The 22,733-nt window shown below is 43.7% G+C and overlaps 1 protein-coding gene and 1 non-coding gene across 2 annotated transcripts in view; one reads left to right on the top strand and one right to left on the bottom strand.

Moving 5' to 3' along the window:
• Positions 1-22,733, top strand: part of LOC126095640 (uncharacterized) — a 793,146-nt gene that overhangs the window by 625,594 nt on the left and 144,819 nt on the right. The gene's annotated exons all lie outside the window — the stretch shown is intronic.
• Trnas-uga (transfer RNA serine (anticodon UGA)) lies at positions 15,907-15,981 on the bottom strand. Its single transcript has one exon. It is a non-coding gene; the product is annotated as a tRNA-Ser (tRNA).

Genomic DNA, 22,733 nt, shown 5'->3' with positions numbered 1-22,733 from the left:
GTGAGTGACGTCACACATTTCATTACTGACCGATGGCGTGTTTTCAGGGGACTTGACGAATCCATTTTTGCAGTCAACATTTCGGCTACTGACGTTGCCGCCTTCGTCAGGTGCTGTGAACATGCATGTTTCATGCTTTAGCTAAGTAATCGGGCAGCGCGTTATTAAACTCTCGGTTCTTTTCTGCTAAAATTCCAGCGAACTGGGAGTGAGGAAAGGAATATTTGGAAGATACATTCCAATTCTGAAATTGCAGTGTGTGTGTGTATGTGTGTGTGTGTGTGTGTGTGTGTGTGTGTGTGTGTGTGATAGAGAGAGAGAGAGAGAGAGAGAGAGAGAGAGAGAGAGAGAGAGAGATTTTCTTGTCAAGTACTTAGTATAATTCACGTCTATTTGGAGTGTGTTGCATGCCACCTTCGAGATGTTGCAGTTTTTATGAGCATCAGTGCACTGAGATTATTTTTGTCTTCGTCAATAGATGAACGATTTTACGGGCGTCCATCATGCTGCAGCTGAAATACAACAAAAACTTTTCCTTCGACAGTTGCATTAACAACGTTCATTTATGTATTGGTGATGAGTAGTTTCGGACATTATGTCAATTTTCAGACTATCCTTCTTCATAACTAATTAAAATACAGTAAATGATCGTATTTTAATTACTTACGAAGACATATTGTTTGAAAATGGACACAATATCCGAAACTAGTCACCACCAATAAATTAAGGATACTTCTTAAATCGACTTTCGACGAAATCTCAACCATTTATTTCAGGATGAAAGATTTGACATTATCTCATGTATGTGTACAATTTTCGACACACTGATTACGGCACCATGGTTCCTTACCTCCAATTGATACAATTGCCGCTCCCCATTCCCCCAACACCTTTGGAAGCTCGTATAGTTTTCACTTCAATTCTCAGTATCGTTTCAGATTTTTTATCGAAAATTCATATAATTTTATCTACGTAATGACATACGACAGAACTGAGAAACATACACTCTTACACTTCATCACTTATCGTCTCAAGCCCTCCAGCATTTTTACCGTTTACTCTACTGTCCAAACTCTCTAGTTTCACAGTGAACCAAAGCACCTGGTGAGCACCTAGTAACGCTGTCGTAATCTGTCGCTGGGTTACTGGCTCACCGTGTGCTATGCTGTACTGGAGACACGACGGCCGTAATTCGTCATGGGTGCCTGGCACGCCGCGGGTCGCGCGGACACGTGGCACGTATTACTACGTGTGTCAGCAGGCCATTAACTCTGTGCGCAGGCCTTGTTTACACCTGAGCACGTGTGAGGAGAATGCGAATACTGCGCATAGCGGCGCGGCACGATAAAAGCATCGCGCGCGCACACACACACACACACACACACACACACACACACACACACACACACTTCCGCACGCACTAGCACACGCAGACATGCAAACTCGCGCACGCTAAGTGAGGAGTGTGGTAGGGGGAGGGGGAGGCGGGAGGGGGAGGGGGACGGTAGAATGGGGATCTTTTCCTCCTTCCCATTAGAGCCAACACCAACACGCGAAAGCACTCGCGCTTAAACGCCGAATTATGAGCCACTATAAGCGAAAATTCCCTGCCAGCGCGCGTAAGAGGTCAACACCTGCACAAGCATGTACCTTACTCCGCTGGCATTACCTCACGGTCATTATTATTACTTCATGAAGTACAGGAGCAAATTCTTTGCATCGTTAAAGATTTATTAATACAAATGAGACGTTACTAAAAGTCTTTACATGCCGAATGCCGAAGAAGGCAGACGTCACTTCAAAACAAATATACGAAAACGCACACGCGTCAACACTGTGAACTTCCCTCTACCAATTGACATGCGGGATATGTTCCTATCTCTTATAGTTTGTTTATAATAAATAACTGAAATCTGTTCTTTCTTTTTGAGTCACCCGGTGTTCGTTTAAAGGGTCAAATGGCTCTAAGCACTATGGGACTTATCGTCTGATGTCATCAGTCCCCTAGAACTTAGAACTACTTAAAACTAACTAACCTAAGGACATCACACACATCCATGCCCGAGGCAGGATTCGAAACTGTGAACGTGACAGCAGCGCGGTTCCGGGCTGAAGCGCCTAGAACCGCTCGGCCACAGCGGTGGGCTTGTTTAAAGGAACGAGAAAGAATAAACGATAAAAATGGTACACACTGTCATAGCCACGGCCTTATGCAGCCGCGTGGAAGTCATTAGGATCGGACTGTAAACGCTTTAAACCTAAGTACGCCTATATTACAACAAACAAGTTCACGAACTCAGTTACGTATCTCGCCCACCTATACTGTATATCAAACAATTCGCTACTTTTACTGCCTCGTCGTAAAAGTGATATGTTCTGCTTATAATGAATTCAAGAGGGAGGGTTAACGCACCTACACGTAGGGAGAAAGTAGAAGCCGCCAGCCACCTGGAACTAAGCGCTAGCCGAGCCCGCGAGTACGTCCCCCACCGGACGAGCAGCCTTGCTTTCACTCTCGCTGCCCACATGACAGCCACCCAGCCACCTTTCTGGTCACACCAGTCTTTCAACCGACTGCCTCTGCCGTATCCACATTTATCACGCCTCAACCAGTCTCACCTGCGTCTTCATAATTACCCTTTCTCTCAGCCGGCGCTGATCAGAACCGGCCGACGAATTACATGCAGCATAATGGACGATTAAGGAAACCAGGTTTTATTATTAGGCGTAATTAGGACCGTCAAGCACTTTATTAGCCTTTACTGTGTTCCATAGAATTCAGAGAGCAAAAACAATTAAAGTAGTTGGACGTTATTTACTTTATATGAAGATGGTATCTGTTCTTTCGGAACTACACATGTCCGAAAGAACAGATACCATCTTCATATACAGGGTGAGTCACCTAACATTACCGCTGGATATATTTCGTAAACCACATCAAATACTGACGAATCGATTCCACAGAACGAACGTGAGGAGAGGGGCTAATGTAATTGGTTAATACAAACCATAATGCACGGAAGTATGTTTTTTAACACAAGCCTACTTGTTTTAAATGGAACCCCGTTAGTTTTGTTAGCACATCTGAACATATAAACAAGTACGTAATCAGTGCCGTTTGTTGCATTGTAAAATGTTAATTACATCCGGAGATATTGTAACCTAAAGTTGACGCTTGAGTACCACTCCTCCGCTGTTCGATCGTGTGTATCGGAGAACACCGAAATATGTAGGGATCCAAAGGGAACGGTGATGGACCTTAGGTACAGAAGAGACTGGAACAGCACATTACGTCCACATGCTAACACCTTTTTATTGGTCTTTTTCACTGACGCACATGTACATTACCATGAGGGGTGAGATACACGTTCGACGGGCGTTTCATAGGACGTGGAGGACGCATAAATTGGCCAGCCCGTTCTCCTGATCTTACACCTCTGGACTTCTTTCTGTGGGGTACGTTAAAGGAGAATGTGTACCGTGATGTGCCTACAACCCCAGAGGATATGAAACACAGTATTGTGGCAGCCTGCGGCGACATTACACCAGATGTACTGCGGCGTGTACGACATTCATTACGCCAGACATTGCAATTGTATGCAGCAAATGATGGCCACCACATTGAGCATCTATTGGCCTGACATGTCGGGACACACTCTATTCCACTCCGTAATTGAAAACGGAAACCACGCGTGTACGTGTACCTCACCCCTCATGGTAATGTACATGTGCGTCAGTGAAAAAGACCAATAAAAAGGTGTTAGCATGTGGACGTAATGTGCTGTTCCAGTCTCTTCTGTACCTAAGGTCCATCACCGTTCCCTTTGGATCCCTACGTAATTCGGTGCTCTCCGATACACACGATCGAACAGCGGAGGAGTGGTACTCAAGCCTCACCTTTAGGTTACAATATCTCCGGATGTAATTAACATTTTACAATGCAACAAACGGCACTGATTACGTATTTGTTTATATGTTCAGATGTGCTAACAAAACTAACGGGGTTCCATTTAAAAAAACGTAGGTTTGTGTTAAAAAACATACTTCCGTGCATTTTTTTTATGGTTTGTATTAACCAATTACACTAACCCCTCTTCTCACGTTCGGTCTGTGGAATCGATTCGTCAGTATTTGATGTGGTTTACGAAATATATCCAGCGGTAACGTTAGGTGACTCACCCTGTATAGTTAAGGCTAACCGGCCATTGACCTTCTTCTGTGCTGGATCCACACGCATTGCCCGAACTCTTACGGGACTCTGTAAGATTGTCTGCCGCGAGTAATGAGCGGCACTGCGAATATAGTGTGTGGGCATTAAATTGGGAATGTGGGTCTCACGGGGAGCATGCAAGGGATAAATCCCTGCAGTCGCACTATCCTCTGTGCCCTCAGTGGCTCAGATGGATTCGCCGGCACGGTAGCTCACCGTCTTCGGTCGGAGGGCTGCGTGCTCTCTGTAATAAAAAAAAAATTGAGTCAATGAATCAACGATCAGCTTGAACGGATGTCTTGTGATGTCCGCCCAGACCAAATGCAACGAACTATGTCGAACAAAATGAAAAAAGAAGAAAATAATAAAAAAAACAGAGCGTCTGCTATGCAAACAGGACATCCCGGGTTCGAGTCCTGGTCGGGGCACACATTTTCAACTGTTCCCGTTGATGTATATCAACGCCTGTCGATAGCTTAGGGTTTTTATTAAATTATCATTTCGTTATTTACTTTAGTTTCCTGCTAAGCATAAGTGTTTCTGCGTAAATTGTGCTGAAGGAAGTTTCCTGCAGACTACTTTCGACCTAGGCTTTCATTTTTCACCATAGCCAAAGAATTTTTTACATGCACAGACAAATGATCGCAGTTTCACAAACATTGGATGATTTATTCAAGAGAAAGAGCTTCAATATCTGAGCAAGTCAGTAACGCGTTGGTCCATATCTGCCCCTGAAACAAGCATTTACTCGGTTTGGCATTGATTGATAGAGCTGTTGGAAGTCCTCCTGAGGGATATCGTGCCAAATTCTGTCCAACTGGCGAGTTATATCGTCAAAACCCCGAAATGAGAGAGCTTTTCCCACCAAGCTCCCAACATTCTCGGGGAGATGTGGAATTGACAAGCTCGACGACAGCAGAAAAAACTCTCGCCCTGTGCGGGCGGGTATTATCCTACTGAAATGTAAGCCCAGGATGACTTTCCGGTAATGGGCATCAAAACGGAGCGCAGAATATCGTCAGCGTACCACTGTGCTGTAAGGGTGCCGTGGATGACAACCAAAAAAATATTACAATATACACTCATGCTCATAAATTAAGGAAAATTGCAGAATGTGGTGCCACGCAACGTGGCACTACACAAAACTAGCGCTAATAGCATAGGCACATAAGGAACACACACTGCACAGATCTGTAAGTCCACGATATTGGTGATAAATTGAGAAAACTGCCCCGAAACACATGTGCTATAAAACGCCACTGTTTCCTGCACATGTAGCCCGACAACAGTTAAGAATATGATCACCATGCACACGTACACAGGCCGCACATTCCGTTGGCGTACTCTGGACCAGAAGGTCAAGCAGCTGCTAAGGTATAGCCTCCCATTCTTGCACCACTGCCTGTCGGAGCTCCTGAAGTGTCGTAGGGGTTTGAAGACGTGCAGCGATACGCCGACCGAACGTGCTCGATGAGGTTTAGGTCTGGAGAACAGGCAGGCCACTCCATTCGCTTGGTACCTTCTGTTTCAAGGTACTCCTCCATGATGGGAGCTCTGTGGGGCCGTGCGTTATCATCCATCAGGAGGAAGATGGGACCCACTGCATCCCAGAAAAGGCGGACGTACTGGTGCAAAATGACGTCCCGATACACCTGACCTGTTACAGTTCCTCTCTCGGAGACACGCAGGGGTGTACATGCACCAATCATAATCCATCCCCACACCAACAAACCACGACCTCCATACGGGTCTCTTTCAAGGACATTAACGGGTTTGTATCTGTTTCCTGGTTCACGCCAGATAAAAACCCGGCGAGAATCACTGTTCAGACTGTACTTGAACATAACCTGGGACCACTGTTCCAGTGACCATGTACTGTGATCTTGACACCAGGCTTTACGGGCGCTCCTGTGACGAGGGGTGAGTGGAATGCACCTTGCAGGTCTCTGGGCGAATAAACCATGTCTATTTTGTCGTCTGTAGACTGTGTGTCTGGAGGAAACTGTTCCAGTGGCTGCGGTAAGGTCCCGAAAAGGCTACCTGCAGTACTCCGTGGTTGTCTGCGGGCACTGATGGTGACATATCGGTCTTCTTGTGGTGTTGTTCACTGTGGACGTCCCGTACTATAGCGCCTGGACACGTTTCCTGCCTGCTGGATTCGTTGCCATATCGTGAGATCACACTTTGTGGCACACGGAGGGCTCGTGCTACGACCTGCTCTGTTTGACCAGCCTCCAGTAGCCCTAGTATGCTACTCCTCATAACGTCATGAATATGTATTCTCGGAGCCATTTTCAACACACAGTCACCATAAGCACGTCTGAAAATGTCTGCCCACTTACTCGCTGCAACGTACTCTGACATGCACTAACACACCTCTGTGTGTGTGGACTGCTGCCAGCGCCACCATGCAACGACCGCAGGTCAAATGCACTGCATGGTCATATCCCGAGGTGATTTAAACCCGCAAACCGCCCACCAGAGCATTGTTTCACCATGTATCAGCATTATCCTTAATTTAAGAACATGAGTGTATGACAGCCCAGACCGTCACTCCTGGATGTCAAGCCATATGGGGAGCAACAGTCAGGTTGGTGTCCCTCCGCTGTCCAGGACGTCTCCACACACGTCTTTTGCCTGAAATCGCGTTGACTGGAGTAGAACTTTCTTCAGTGATGAGTCCTGCTTCGAACTGATCCACGACGACTAGCGAAGACTTACATGAGACCTGTGGCACTAATAAAAGGCGCCATGACAGTTGTGGACTATGTGAACCTTACGAATACATGCTCTCGCAACGATATTCATTAAGAAAACATTCTCGACAGCGGAATTCACACTGCCGAAAGCTCGTGGGCAGTTAACCACTCGTCACTGCTCGGTATCCGAAAATATTTTATTATGTGAACATTATTGGGGACAACCTACATTCACTTATACTTGATATCGTCCTCGATGTCGTATTCCAGAAGGATAAGTGCCCATGTAACAAGCTCAGAATCGTGTTACAGAGGTTGATAGTTAACACACGTTGATGTCTTGGCCGTCAAATTGGCCGCATCTGATCCCGATGAACACATCCGGCGAACGCTATCAGGCGTCAGCTTCGACCCTGCAAACCAGAGGCCAGTAATTTACAGGACTTGCGAGATCTGTATATAGACACTGAGTGCCACGTACCTCGGGAACCTACCAAGAACTCAGAATCGCCTATGCGTTGCGTTAGAATGGTGGACGAACTCGTTATGAAGCAAATGATCATTATGTCCTGCCTCAGTGTAGCAACGCAAGGAGAAGGTGATGACATCTGGATGCATAGATAGTACACACTCTCACCGCTTAGTCTGCGGACACAATAGTACCGATATCGGTGGATTCCGCCGACGACCGACATTGGTCGAAGGCGGCGGATCTTATCAATACTCCACTACGCGCGGTCACACAGTAAGCGAGCTCATCACACAAATGTACTAACTTCGGACACCAATCGATGAAACTGAGATCAATTTTTTTCTTCGGTGACATCAACCGACATTCTCACACATAGATATGGACTGTGAGAAGCTGAAAAGTGTACTCTAAGAAAGAATCAGGTTCTGGCATCCTGACAATAGAAAATATCATAAACGCGATATACTTCGGAATCTGTGAACTGAAATCGCACTTTTATTGGAAAAAAATAAGTACGCAAAATCTTTATTGGATATTTTAGGAGCAAATTGTAATCTCATTTTAAGTGAGAAGCGTGGCGTATCTTACGCTTTAGGTACTGTAACGGATCTTTTTTGGGTTCTGACAGATGGGTGTTAACTGTCTACAAATTATTATTAATGCTTACCGGCGTTTTTGTGCCTGTAGGGTGGTTATTATGTTATAAGTGGTTTGAAATCTGTATGTGGTTCCATTTTCAGTGCTTTAGGTGTTCAGAGTAGTTTATTAAAAAATTTATGCATTTCTTTCTCTCTTGTGCTGAAGAACGGTCATTGAAGGTTAACTGACGTATTCTGCACAAATTCAAATACATACAGCTAAACAGAATGCTCGTAATCGCTTTTCAAGAATCGGCTTGAGTATGTAACAGAACGTTTCTCCATTCATCTTATATATTTGTAACACTTGTCTAGTTCCGATAACTGAGGAAAGAGTGTACAGCACTCGCTACGTTCTTTTCGAGACAGACAGACCTCGTTCACGTGAATTCGGCGTCTTTTTAATTGCAAAAACCGCAGTGCAGCACTCGTCTACACAGAAGCGTCGCGGTATCCATTCAAATTCAAATGATTCAAATGGCTCTAAACACTTAGGACTTAACATCTGATACACTGGACTCGCATTCGGGAGGAGGACGGTTCAATCCCGTCTCCAGCCATCCTGATTTAGGTTTTCCGTGATTTCCCTAAATCGTTTCAGGCAAATGCCGGGATGGTTCTTTTCAAAGGGCACGGCCGATTTCCTTCCCCATCCTTCCCTAACCCGAGCTATCGCTCCGTCTCTAATGACCTCGTTGTCGACGAGACGTTAAACAACACTAACCTAACCTAACCTAACTTAACATCTGAGGTCATCAGTCCGCTAGACTTAGAACTACTTAAACCTAACTAACCTAAGGACATCACACACATCCTTGCCCGAGGCAGGATTCGAACCCACGACCGCAGCAGCAGCGCGGTTCCGGTCTAAAACGCCTATAACCGCTCGGCCACAAAGGTCGGCTTGGTATCCATTCCACCCTAGCTTAAAATCTAACCCACACATACATAAAGGATGTTTCAAGATGTAAAAAAATGGCTCTGAGCACTATGGGACTTAACTTCTGTGGTCATGAGTCCCCTAGAACTTAGAACTACTTAAACCTAACGAACCTAAGGACATCACACACATCCATGCCCGAGGCAGGATTCGAACCTGCGACCGTAGAGGTCGCACGGTTCCAGACTGTAGCGCCTAGAACCGCTCGGCCACCCCGGCCGGCGTTTCAAGATGTATATGGTGCTTTTAAGGCTTTGTACCGTTCATTATGTTCAACTTACAATTATAAATAATTCATCAAATGGAAGAGCAACTGAAACTTCTGTTTGTATATCCTATCTTTTCCAGCTGTTACAAGCCCTAAAGCCTACCGACTATGGTTTACGTGCCAGTTTTGTAAACGAAATCTTGCTGCAAGGCCACGAAGATTTTCTGGATCGTGTCGTCTTAGTAAAGAATCGACATTTTATCTACTTGGATATGTGAACACACACAACGTGCGCTTGTGGAGGTCAGCAAATCTGTTCGAAATGTTACTATTGGATAGATACTCCCCTAAATCGAAGGTTTTTTGTGTCCTGTTCCGGCAGAAAGTTTCTTTTTCGGTGGAACAACCGTAAACAGTGTTTCTCATCTTGAGGCACTAGAACCTCAACTGCAAGAAGCTGAACCACAGAACTTTCTTTGGCAGGAAGATGGTGCTCCGCCCCACTGGCATAACTCGGTACGCGATTGGTTAAACGACGTTGTACCCGGCCCCTGGATTGGTCGCAGGGGGCCGGATGACAGAGCTTCTTTCGCATGGTCTCCACAATCGCCCGATCTGACGCCATGCGATCTTTTCCTTTGGGGGTTCATAAAGTATCACGTGCATGCGCTACCGCTACCAGCCGATCTACCCGACTTAAGAAACAGGACTGAAGCAGTTGTCGCAACAATTACTGTAGATACAGTACATCTACATCCATACTCCGCAAGCCACCTCACGGTGTGTGGCGGTGGGTACTTTGAGTACCTCTATCGGTTCTCCCTTCTATTCCAGTCTCGTATTGCTCGTGGAAAGAAAGATTGTCGATATGCCTCTGTGTGGGCTCTAATCTCTCTGATTTTATCCTCATGGTCTCTTCGCGAGATATACGTAGGAGGGAGCAATATACTGCTTGACTCCTCGGTGAAGGTATGTTCTCGAAACTTCAACAAAAGCCCGTACCGAGCTACTGAGCGTCTCTCCTGCAGGGTCTTCCACTGGAGTTATATCTAGCATCTCCGTAACGCTTTCGCGATTACTAAATGATCCTGTAACGAAGCGCGCTGCTCTCCGTTCGATCTTCTCTATCTCTTCTATCAACCTTATCTGATACGGATCCCACACTGGTAAGCAATATTCAAGCAGTGGGCGAACAAGTGTACTGTAACCTACTTCCTTTGTTTTCGGATTGCATTTCCTTAGGATTCTTCCAATGAATGTCAGTCTGGCATCTGCTTTACCGACGATCAACTTTATATGATCATTCCATTTTAAATCACTCCTAATGCCTACTCCCAGATAATTTATGGAATTAACTGCTTCCAGTTGCTGACCTGCTATATTGTAGGATCTTTCTTTCTATGTATTCGCAGCGCATTACACTTGTCTACACTGAGATTCAATTGCTTTAGGTGTTCAGAGTAATTTATTCCAAAATTTATGCATTTCTTTCTCTCTTGTGCTGAAGAACGGTCATTGAAAGTTAACTGACGTATGTTGCGCAAATTCAAATAGATATAGCTAAACAGAATGTTTGTAATCGCTTTTCAAGAATCGGCTTGAGTATGTAACAGAACGTTTCTCCATTCATCTTATATATGCGTGAATTCGTTGCAGATCCTCCTGCGTTTCAGTACAATTTTCCATTGTTACAACCTCTCGATATACTACAGCATCATCCGCAAAAAGCCTCAGTGAACTTCCGATGTTATCCACAAGGTCATTTATGTATATTGTGAATAGCAAGGGTCTTACGACACTCCCCCACGGCACCCCTGAAATCACCCTTACTTCGGAATACTTCTCTCCATTGAGAATGACATGCTACGTCCTGTTATCTAGGAACTCCTCAATCCAATCACACAATTGGTCTGATAGTCCATATTCTCTTACTGTGTTCATTAAACGACTGTGGGGAACTGTATCGAATGCCTTGCGGAAGCCAAGAAACACGGCATCTACCTGGGAACCCGTGTCTATGACCCTCTGAGTCTCGTGGACGAATAGCACGAGCTGGGTTTCACACGACCGTCTTTTTCGAAACCCATGCTGATTCCTACACAGTAGATTTCTAGTCTCCAGGAAAGTCATTATACTCGAAAATAATGCGTGTTCCAAAATTCTACAACTGATCGACGTTAGAGATATAGGTCTATAGTTCTGCACATCTGTTCGACGTCTCTTCTTGAAAACGGGGATGACCTGTGCCCTTTTCCAATCCTTTGGAACGTTACGCTCGTCTAGAGACCTACGGTACGCCGCTGCAAGAAGGGGGGCAAGTTCCTTCGCGTACTCTGTGTAAAATCGAACTGGTATCGCATCAGGTCCAGCGGCCTTTCCTCTTTTGAGCGATTTTAATTGTTTTTCTATCCCTCTGTCATCTATTTCGATATCTACCATTTTGTTATCTAGAGAAGAAACTACAGCGCATTCGGCGCACGCTTTGGAAAAAGACATTTAGTATTTCGGCCTTTAGTCTGTCATCCTCTGTTTCAGTACCATTTTGGTCACAGAGTGTCTGGACATTTTGTTTTGATCCACCTACCGCTTTGACATAAGACCAAAATTTCTTAGGATTTTCTGTCAAGTCAGTACATAGAACTTTACTTTCGAATTCATTGAACGCCTCTCGCCTAGCTCTCCTCGCACTACATTTCGCTTCGCGTAATTTTTGTTGTCTGTAAGGCTTTGGATATGTTTATGTTTGCTGTGAAGTTCCCTTTGCTTCCGCAAGGTTTGGGAAGAACTCGCCAATCGAGTCGATATGTGTGACGAATGAAGGTCACACGGAACACTTCTAAGAAAAACCGTTGCATGTTCTCTTTCATTTGACGTTCTACTGAATGTCATAAGAACCACAAAGCCTAAAAACCCCGATGTTATTTTTTAAAAACACGGTGGAATAGATTCTAAACTAACTTAACCCCCTAGATCTCGCCAAAAATTGACGAAGAGGATCGGACGCACTGTGGCCAAGCTGTCGGCCGATTATCGGGCGACCTCTGGCGACAGCGTTTGGCGACTGTTGTCGGTGCCGCTGTGAACGCAGCCTTAAGCTGTCTTCCAGCTGCCACCTCCTGAAAGGATCAGCAACAGCTGGTCGCTACGCAGTGCGGGCGTGCAGATCGATTGCGGCGTGTGACGTCATGCAACGCGAGGCGCGCGGGCGCTCTCGCATTCGGCGCACGCCTTTCATTCATCCCACCCACGCCGCGCTGTCGCAGCAGAGACGCCACGCGGCCCGCCGCCCCTACAGACCGCATAAGCCCACAGGGATCACAGCGCTGTCAAAGATAAACCCAGTTCTGCGACAGCAGTCGTAGGCGGTATTTAACTCTGGATGGCAATTTCTGTGATCTTCAATCACTCGTCATCAACATCAGTTCCATTTACTGCATTGAGCGTTTGAACAATCCACCGTTACTGCTCTAATAGAAGCAACTTGCCGTTGCCTTCCTTTGACGAGTTTTTGTTGTTGCGGTCTTCAATTCAAACACTGATTTGACCCATGTCTCTGGCCGAGCGGTTCTAGGCGCTACAGTATGGCACCGCGCGACCACTACGGTCGCAGGTTCGAATCCTGCCTCGGGCATGGGTGTGTGTGATGTCCTTAGGTTAGTTAGGTTTAAGTAGTTCTAAAGCCACAGCTGCAAAATACTAACACGAATTCTTTACAGGCGAATGGAAAAACTAGTAGAAGCAGACCTCGGGGAAGATCAGTTTGGATTCCGTAGAAATACTGGAACACGTGAGGCAATACTGACCTTACGACTTATCTTAGAAGAAAGATTAAGGAAAGGCAAACATACGTTTCTAGCATTTGTAGACTTAGAGAAAGCTTTGGACAATGTTGACTGGAATACTCTCTTTCAAATTCTAAAGATGGCAGGGGTAAAATACAGGGAGCGAAAGGCTATTTACAATTTGTACAGAAACCAGATGGCAGTTACAAGAGTCGAAAGGGAAGCAGTGGTTGGGAAGGGAGTGAGACAGGGATGTAGCCTCTCCCCGATGTTATTCAATCTGTATATTGAGCAAGCAGTAAAGGAAACAAAAGAAAAATTCGGGGTAGGTATTAAAATCCATGGAGAAGAAATAAAAACTTTGAGGTTCGCCGATGACATTGTAATTCTGTCAGAGACAGCAAAGGACTTGGAAGAGCAGTTGAACGGAATGGATGGTGTCTTGAAGGGAGGATATAAGATGAACATCAACAAAAACAAAACGAGAATAATGGAATGTAGTCGAATTAAGTCGGGTGATGTTGAGGGTATTAGATTAGGAAATGAGACACTTAAAGTAGTAAAGGAGTTTTGCTATTTGGGGAGCAAAGTAACTGATGATGGTCGAAGTAAAGAGGATATAAAATGTAGACTGGCAATGGCAAGGAAAGCGTTTCTGAAGAAGAGAAATTTGTTAACATCGAGTATAGATTTAAGTGTCAGGAAGTCATTTCTGAAAGTATTTATATGGAGTGTAGCCATGTATGGAAGTGAAACATGGACGGTAAATAGTTGGACAAGAAGAGAATAGAAGCTTTCGAAATGTGGTGCTACAGAAGAATGCTGAAGATTAGATGGGTAGATCACATAACTAATGAGGAAGTATTGAATAGGATTGGGGAGAAGAGAAGTTTGTGGCACAACTTGACCAGAAGAAGGGATCGGTTGGTAAGACATGTTCTGAGGCATCAAGGGATCACCAATTTAGTATTGGAGGGCAGCGTGGAGGGTAAAAATCGTAGGGGGAGACCCAGAGATGAATACACTAAGCAAATTCAGAAGGATGTAGGTTGCAGTAGGTACTGGGAGATGAAGAAGCTTGCACAGGATAGAGTAGCATGGAGAGCTGCATCAAACCAGTCTCAGGACTGAAGACCACAACAACAACAACAAGTTCTACGGGACCGATGACCTCAGAAGTTAAGTCCCACAGTGCTCAGACCCATATGAACCATTTTTTTGACCCATGTCTCTGCGATCGTCTATCCTGTAACAGCCTTTTCTTGTCTGTATAGCTATTGTAAACTATGAATGGCAGTCAAATGAAAACCTGACACCCGCCACTGACACACTACTCGAAAGTAATCACCACATATGTAAAGACATTCACCCCATTGGGTGATGAAAAGTTCAGTTCCCGCGTCGTAGAACGCGTCGGCCGCTGACGGTTCCGCAACCGCAACCAATCTTGCATTTCCTCATCAGACTGGAACCGTCGGCCACGCATGTAATTCTCCTGGTAGTTAAAGAAGTGAAAATCACAGGGTATAAGATCCAGGCTGTACGGAGTATGTCGAAGGGTTTCCCAGCCAATCCGCTTAAGGGCAACAGTCGACCAATTGGCAGTGTGGTGGCGGGCTTTATCCACTGCCGAAGAAATGGCTCTGAGCACTATGGGACTTAACATCTGAGGTCATTAGTCCCCTAGAACTTAGAACTACTAACCTAAGGACATCACACACATCCATGCCCGATACGTCACTTCACAAACTACATTTTTGCCTCACACATGATAGTACGAGCGTATCTTACGTGTACAAGAAAGGTAGCTTTGAACCTCTGTATATAGGAAACGGATATCGAGAGTATTTCCATGATTTGTCGATATCAGAATCTTAGGAATATATCGTAAAAATTACAGCTATTTGCTATGCATAGCCGTCTTGGAATCCAGGCTCGATTTTGGTGTCCAAGAGTCATGTCTTCTGGGTTTTCTCAGGAACCGCTCCTATAGGTCACTTAAGGCGCACCGTAGACCGCACCTAGTACAAATAGAACCAACCAATTTGCTCCAGTTGCCTAAGCTGAAGAAAGTGCGTAATATTTTCTGACCTTGTACCGCAGGATAATTATAGTAAGACAAATCCTTCTGTCGGGTATATAAATGGTCCCTAGCCCCTTAAGAGTGGTGACGGCACGCTGACGTCGAACTTAGGTGGTGGTCAAATTAATGTTACTAGACCTCGTATGTTGGCAGCAGAGAAACAGTAATAGGAGATTCGATCTGTCAGGGGCGCTTAGTGATTTCGGACGGGGACTAGTCACTGGACGTCAGCTGAGTAACAGACCCATTAGGGGCATTACAAATGGTTCAATTGGCTCTGAGCACCATGGGACTTAACTGCTGAGGTCATCAGTCCCCTAGAACTTAGAACTACTTAAACCTAACTAACCTAAGGACATCACACACATCCATGCCCGAGGCAGGATTCGAACCTGCGACCGTAGCGGTCGCGCGGTTCCAGACTGAAGCGCCTAGAACCGCTCGGCCACACAGGCCGGAGCCAAAGAAATCCACAGGTGTTCACACAGGTTGCGGTACGGTCTTGATGACTACAGAGGCCCTTTCCTCGTCGAGTTCCTCAAGCGTGGAGCTGCAATCAGTGCGCAGTGCAATGAAGACGCTTTGCAGAAAATATGACGCGTTGCACAATAACACCTGCCCCCACAGTGCAATGACACGATGATACACTTCAGAGACTTGGTTGGGGAACACTGCAACATCCTCCGTACAGCACGATTCTTTCAACGTGTGATTTTCACATCTATGGCGGCCTGAAGATAGACATGCATGAATCTCGGTTTCAGTCGGACGAGAATATGAAAGAGTGGGTGCGGTTGTGGATCCATCAGTGGCCAACCCCCTTCTACAAAGCAGGGATCTCAATTCTTGAAACTTCCTGGCAGATTAAAACTGTGTGCCGGACCGAGACTCGAACTCGGGACCTTTGCCTTTCACGGGCAAGTGCTCTACCAACTGAGCTACCCAAGCACGACTCACGGCCCGTACTCACGTCTCCGCAATATCCTTTCTTTCAGGATGGCTAGCTCTGCAAGGTTCGCAGGAGAGCTTCTGTAAAGTTTGGCAGGTAGGAGACGAGGTACTGGCAGAAGTAAAGCTGTGAGGACGGGTCTGCCAGGAAGTTTCATATCAGCGCACACTCCGCTGCAGAGTGAAAATCTCATTCTGGAATCATCTCAATTCCTGTCTCCCATTTGGGTAAATGTCTTAAAGAATGTGGTGATTACCTTTGAATGGACCTACTGCATGGTTTCGTTGTGGTAGGTGTTCAATTTTCATTTGACTGTCCTTATACATCCAATTGAACCTGCTTACTGCAGCCAAGTCTTGGTTTTCCTCTTCAGGTTTTACGCCCCATATTATCAAACTGATGCCTCAGAATGTGTCCTATCAATCGATCTCTACTCTTAGTCAAGTTGTGTCATAAATTAATTTTTTCCCGAATTAGCATTAGTACGTCCTTGCTAACCATCCGATGTACTCACTTAATCTTCAGCATTTTTCTGAAGCGCCACATTTCAAAAGCGATTATCTTCTTGCCTAAACAGATTATCGTCCATGTTACTCTTCCTTACTGGCACTCAATACAAATACCACCAGAAAAGACTTTTTAAGTATTAAATTTATATTAGACATTTAAAAAATTCTTTTTTATTCCACTAATTTGTTCAACGTAATGACTGGGGTATACCAACTGTCAAATTTATCGTGTGGTTTTGGCTACCTTTTCAGTGCCTGAGCTTTGTGGAGTTATGTTTGTTTTGTTATGGGCGAATATGGATTGAAAAGAAGAGAGAGGGCGAATCTCGGCACTGCGACGTAACTTACCTTCTGCTCCCAAACCGCAAGATCGTGAAACTGCATAGACCGTCACAAGCAGTATCGCAGATCCTACGAGATCCTTAAGATCCGATGAGGAGATCAAAGCTTGACTCCATCATCTCCCCTCCTCTTAACGGCACATACTCCGTTTCCATGTGTCCATGTGTAATATCTTTATTGCGATCAGGCCAAATGAAATGCAAGTGACAACATATGTTGCATCCGAACAGTGCATAACGCAGTCACAACACGTTATTTGTACTGTTTATTCCAGAGATCAAGCGTTTTCCTCAAAATCACATTCGCGTCAGTTTGGATTGGTGTGGGTTCACATACAAAAATTCATTGTTGATGGACTCATGACTTCCTTCTCAGACAAAAGAAATTTCCGAAAATGTTGCGCAGACCTTTTATACGTTTTTGTTTAGCAGCTGATCAGTGATTTGTCTGTCATTTGTTGTTTAATTTAAGATAATGCATGTTTGTGCTGTCTTCAACCCGCAAACTTGTGTTTTCCTTCGGCTGCTGGGTCATCTTATTAATATTTGTTGTCGATCACGTTGAAAGATCCGCAGCAGGCTGTCAGTACCTCGGTGACGGGATCCTATCAGAGTTAGCAACTACGTGCTCAGAGAGAAATGTGGGGGATTTCGTCGGCCGATCCGACCAAGGATAGCCTCTCAGCACAGGTGCTAAGACAGGCGTGGTGGTTTCTTGTAATTTCTTCGCTTCGTAGCATGTTCTGCTTCTTTCATGAGTCTTCGCGTTTCTATTGTCTTCCGCTAAAAAGTAAAACGCACAAATTATTTTTGCTGAGTTTCTTGCCAGAGCAAACCTACTGTCTAAAATTTCCAAAAAATTAAATGCTGTATTTCCATTTAATGAACCTTAACATATCACGAATCCACAGCTACATCTTAATTATTCATATACTCATTACATGTCACCGTACCGCTGAGGTTCATTGCATATGCATGCAACCTTAACAACAGTGTCTAACACTTCCTGCTCGGTTTCTGTTCCAGAGACACTGATCTCTGAATCGGTAATGAACGCTCGCCGCATATAAGGAATTATCATTTGCAAGTTAATGCGTAAGACTTTCAATATGCGGTGTTATAATAATTGTTAGATAAACAACACAATTGCTGTATTATACGGTTGCACATATTCAGTAACTGTGATGCCCACGATTCATGAAGTGAAAATGAAATAGCTTTTACTATGGGTGATTACGAACACTATTGGCAGACTAAGATTATCAGGGGTGCTTACTGGTTAACTTAATACAGACGACATTGGCATCTAATGAGTAATTCGATAATAATGTTTTAAGACTTGTTTTTAGAAATATACCACATCGATTTTGATCTTCAAAATAAATGACTCAATTGGCGACTATAATACGATATGCACTGAAACAGATAAGCAATACTTACAAAAAAAAAAAAAAAGTGTATTTCTAAGGCCAGTGACAAATACATACTTTTAACCACGTTGGAATCCATTGAATGTTATATAAAAGCTACCGTCATTTTATAATTTGTTCTGTTCTGACACGGTGGGAATGCACTGATGGTGACGATGTTATAGTTGAAATCTAGATCTGAAATAAACTACGGATTTTGCTACTGACTGCTTTCTTGACTTCGGTTTAAACATACTTTTTAGTTACAATTGTATTCAAAATCTATTCTGTTCTTACACAAACAGATTCCATCAGTTGTTCAGATTTTTGACTGCTTCTGTCACGACGGAATGTATAATAACATACTCCTGGATAATTAGTGGCTTAGAGTGGAATATCCCCAGTTTAATTTAGATTCAAGAAATGCTGTTAGTTTCGTGGGTTCATTGGCAATGTATGTTGTCTGTTAAGTAGATGGCAGACTAACCTCTGCTTCAGTTGCAGTATGTGTGCTTCTATTACATATTAGATTGCTACATTAACATCATATCTGAAGATCCCCAGAATCTCCTTGTCTACAGTGACATCACGTTATTTATTAAGAACTCCTTTTTTGAAAAATGTTTCTTGGGACACTGAATAATTTGGTTGCTGTAAAAAAAAAAAAAAAAAAAAAGCATTTTTTTTTACGTCATCCAGTGTGTGAATCCCACGATTGACGTTATTTTCTTAAATAATTTGATGACATCGTAACATATGAGGGCCTCCTGAGAAGCAACGCCTCCGAATTTTTATGTGAAAACTACTAAGCTTTTCAAATAAGACATTCTACATCTTTGTTTTTCATGTCTACGTATTCATTTCTCAACATAGTCACCCTGTCGACTGTCCCAACGAGAGACCAGTTCGTTTCGCGGTTCTAGGCGCTACAGTCTGGAGCCGGGCGACTGCTACGATCGCAGGTTCGAATCCTGCATCAGGCATGGATGTGTGTGATGTCCTTAGGTTAGTTAGGTTTAATTAGTTCTAAGTTCTAGGCGACTGATGACCTCAGAAGTATGTCGCATAGTGCTCAGAGCCATTTGAACTATTTGAACCAACCAGTTTGTTGATGCCGTCACTGTAAAAAGGTTTGCCTTCGTTGATTGAGCCACAACATCACCTCTGTTTGCACCGCTTTGTCGCCATAAAGTGAAGTCCTCGAATGTGTTCCTTAAGTTTCGGAAACAGATGAAAACTGGATGGCGCCAAGTCGGGAATGTATGAAGAATGATCGATGACAGTGAACTCAAAGCGTTGGGTTGTTGCAGATGTCCACCGCTCGTGTGTGGTACGGCGTTGTCATGCTGAAGGAGAGAGTGTGCCGTGCGTGAACGAACTCTTCGAATTCGGAACTCAATTACAGCACGCTGTCTCTCACGTACCGACGAAGTTACATTACACGCCACCATGTTATGCACTACAATTCGGAGCCCTCTAGCGGCAGAGCGTTGCAACTTACCTCAGCGAAGCGGGAAAGTCGGCCGAGTAATGTGCATGACGTGTAATGTCCCAACCCATATTGAGAACAGAATAAAAAGTCTGGGCGCATTGCTTTTTCAGCACGCTCTTGTACAACTGTAGTAAGAGAAAGTAACCGTTCACTAAGTTTTCAATACAGGAATGCCTTAGTATATTTATTTTATGATCTACTTTTGTATTATTATCAGTTCCGTTGTCTTCACACAGAGTAAATGCATTACAGTGGCGGCTGGGCACTACCTCCTTGCCGCGCGGAGTGGCCGCGCGGTTTGAGGCGCAATGTCACGGATTGCGAGGCCCCTCCCATCGGAGGTTCGAGTCCTCCGCATGGGTGTGTGTGTGTTGTTGTGAGCATAAGTTAGCTGCCGGCACGGTAGCTCGGCGTGTTCGGTCAGAGAGCTGGCTGGGGGGGTCTCTGTAATAAAAAAACTGAGTGATGAGATCAACAACGAACTTCGGATGTCCTGTGACGACCGCTACGACGAAATACAACGAACCATAACGAACGAAATGAAAAAAGTAAAAAAAAAACTATACAACATTACGCTAAATGTTGTCTGAATACGAAATTACACTACCTAGGCAATTCATAAATACTTGGTTTAGAAAATTTAACATTTCACCAGTATCGTAACAACTGACTGTCACTATTTATATTTTTTTAATACGTGCAAACAGATGCGTCAATTGTCTTAGATCAGATGTAGAGAAACATATTTCAGTTCTGAGGAGAGTGCACATACGACCACGAAACTCGCAGACAAAACCGAAGAAGACTCTTTGAATAGTTTTCAATGGTTTCTGCAGCAGTCTCCAAGAGAATGAAACGAAGTGGCTACTTTACACATCCTGGTCACTACAGCCGTTCTTATCCTACTGGCTGGTAGGATCCCACGGAATATAATAAATAAATAAACAAATAAGTGAATAAATAAATGTGTCCTGAACCGGCAGACGCTTGAAGGAAGACGGAATCTGTCGTGCAAAATCCTAGTTACAAAGTTTCAATAGGCAGTATTAAGTGAGGAATCAGGAAATATCCTACCACCCGTTGTGTATCCCTCCCATAGGAACCAGCAGTACAAGATAAGACTAATTAGAACGTGCTTAGTGGCATTTAAGCAATTATTCATCTCTACAGGACGCCACAGAATATGACCGGAGATCTACAGCTAAATCTTCACTGTCCAAACCACTGTGAAGTGCATATCAGAGGGTACTTCCGACTGCACCACATATGAAAGGTTCTTCCTTCTACTTTCGATTTGTGATTCGTTTTTATGTGGTTCTACGCTCATATTTAATTTTATCATTTTTTTTTTTAAATTTCTTCTGTCAAATAGCGTCGTATTGTGCGAGGTTTATGACAATTTCCCGATGTTGTTTTATTCATAAACGAATGATTTCTAGTGGTTATTTTTAATTTCATGGTAATATGATCTCTGATAAATTTGTAGATTTTATTTAACTACTTATATCGTGTTTGGGAGGATAATTTCGATAAAATTTTCTGTGTGATCTTTATGTTTCAAATCGATTTGTTCATTTAGAATTTATTGAGAGTAATTAGTGGCCCTTTTTGTGCAATGTGTAAACCTTCGACAGCCCGTTCTATATCGTCCGCTGTGTGTCGTTCTGTCTCCAAGTGGTGGAAGATAGTTGATGGGTTACCGTCGCTCTCTCTTCTGTGTTCTCGTTATTGAATATTAAAATTCCGTCCACTTTGAGCTATGTAGAATGAATCATATCCTTTACAATGAATTTTATATAAGACTGGATTTGAATATTTGGTTTTTTCCGTAGTGTAGTAGCGTTCCAAGATCGTGTTGTGGCTGGTATGAAAATTTTATGTCAGTGTGTTTTAGTAACGCTGTAATTTCGTGAGATATCAGTCCTACACATGTAGCGGATATATATTTTTGATAATTCTCTTGTTAGCGTTATTTCCTTACGTATCGTGGATTAAATTACATATGAACGTACAGCGACATAAACACGAATCATATAAGCAAATATGGTAAGAACAAAGATATGGACTACAGAATACCGTAGAAGCAAATAGCCTTTAACCATATAACTTCGTTGACTAAACTGCCAATGCAGCTATCAAGTAACGTCATTGTGAAATAAACTTCCATAATTAGATAAATTCACAAGTAACTAAACCAGCAAAGGTTTAACACCGTCAGCATCAAAGAAGCAAACTTATATAGTAATGTGACAGAAACTGAGACATCGATGTCATATGGCTATCAAGACCACCTGATGTACGTAGCAAACGATAATTTTATAGTACGTTAAATTATCTACTTCAAAATTTGAAATATTGTCGTACCAGACTAAGTACTTTTCACAGATAACCTGAAGATGGCAATCACACTGAAATAGGCCTATAGTGATAAACAACATAAATGAACACAGCAGAGTTTTGGTCTCATAGCAAAATGTATAATGTCCTTATATGACATACACGACGCAGTGGACGCAGATGAGTACAAAGAAGTTATAAATTAAAACGTCATGCTTGACGCTGAAATTCTGCTGCATTAATGACGAAAGTTAACTTAGGAGAAGAACTTCTTAGCCGAGATCGCTGTAAAAAACCTTTACTGGTTTCGGTAAAACTAAGTTACCACTTCAGCTCTTCATAAAGGTTATTACAAACCACCGTTGTGTCAGCTACACATAAAATCATTCCATTGAATTTCCGTGTATAAAACATGAAATGAGCATGCGGTAGCACGTCAAAAGTAAAATTACTATGTACATCACAATTCGCCAAAACATCGTTTCCGTAACATGTCATGCCTACCAGGGCGCCACAAAACTAACTTCTGCTTCCCTTCGAGCTTAACATGAGTAAACTAACAGTGAACGTGTAGTAAACGATAAACTTTTTCCCATTCGTCAGTTTGTAAGTTTCGTACAGGTTTGAAATCATGGTTAAAGTTTGTTGGAAGTCGCTAAGTTAT

Source organism: Schistocerca cancellata, chromosome 8 (genome assembly GCF_023864275.1).
Source record: "Schistocerca cancellata isolate TAMUIC-IGC-003103 chromosome 8, iqSchCanc2.1, whole genome shotgun sequence".
Classification (NCBI taxonomy): Eukaryota; Metazoa; Arthropoda; class Insecta; order Orthoptera; family Acrididae; genus Schistocerca; species Schistocerca cancellata.
The sequence above is the reverse complement of the archived record's forward strand: the minus strand, read 5'-3'. Positions and strand labels throughout refer to the sequence as shown.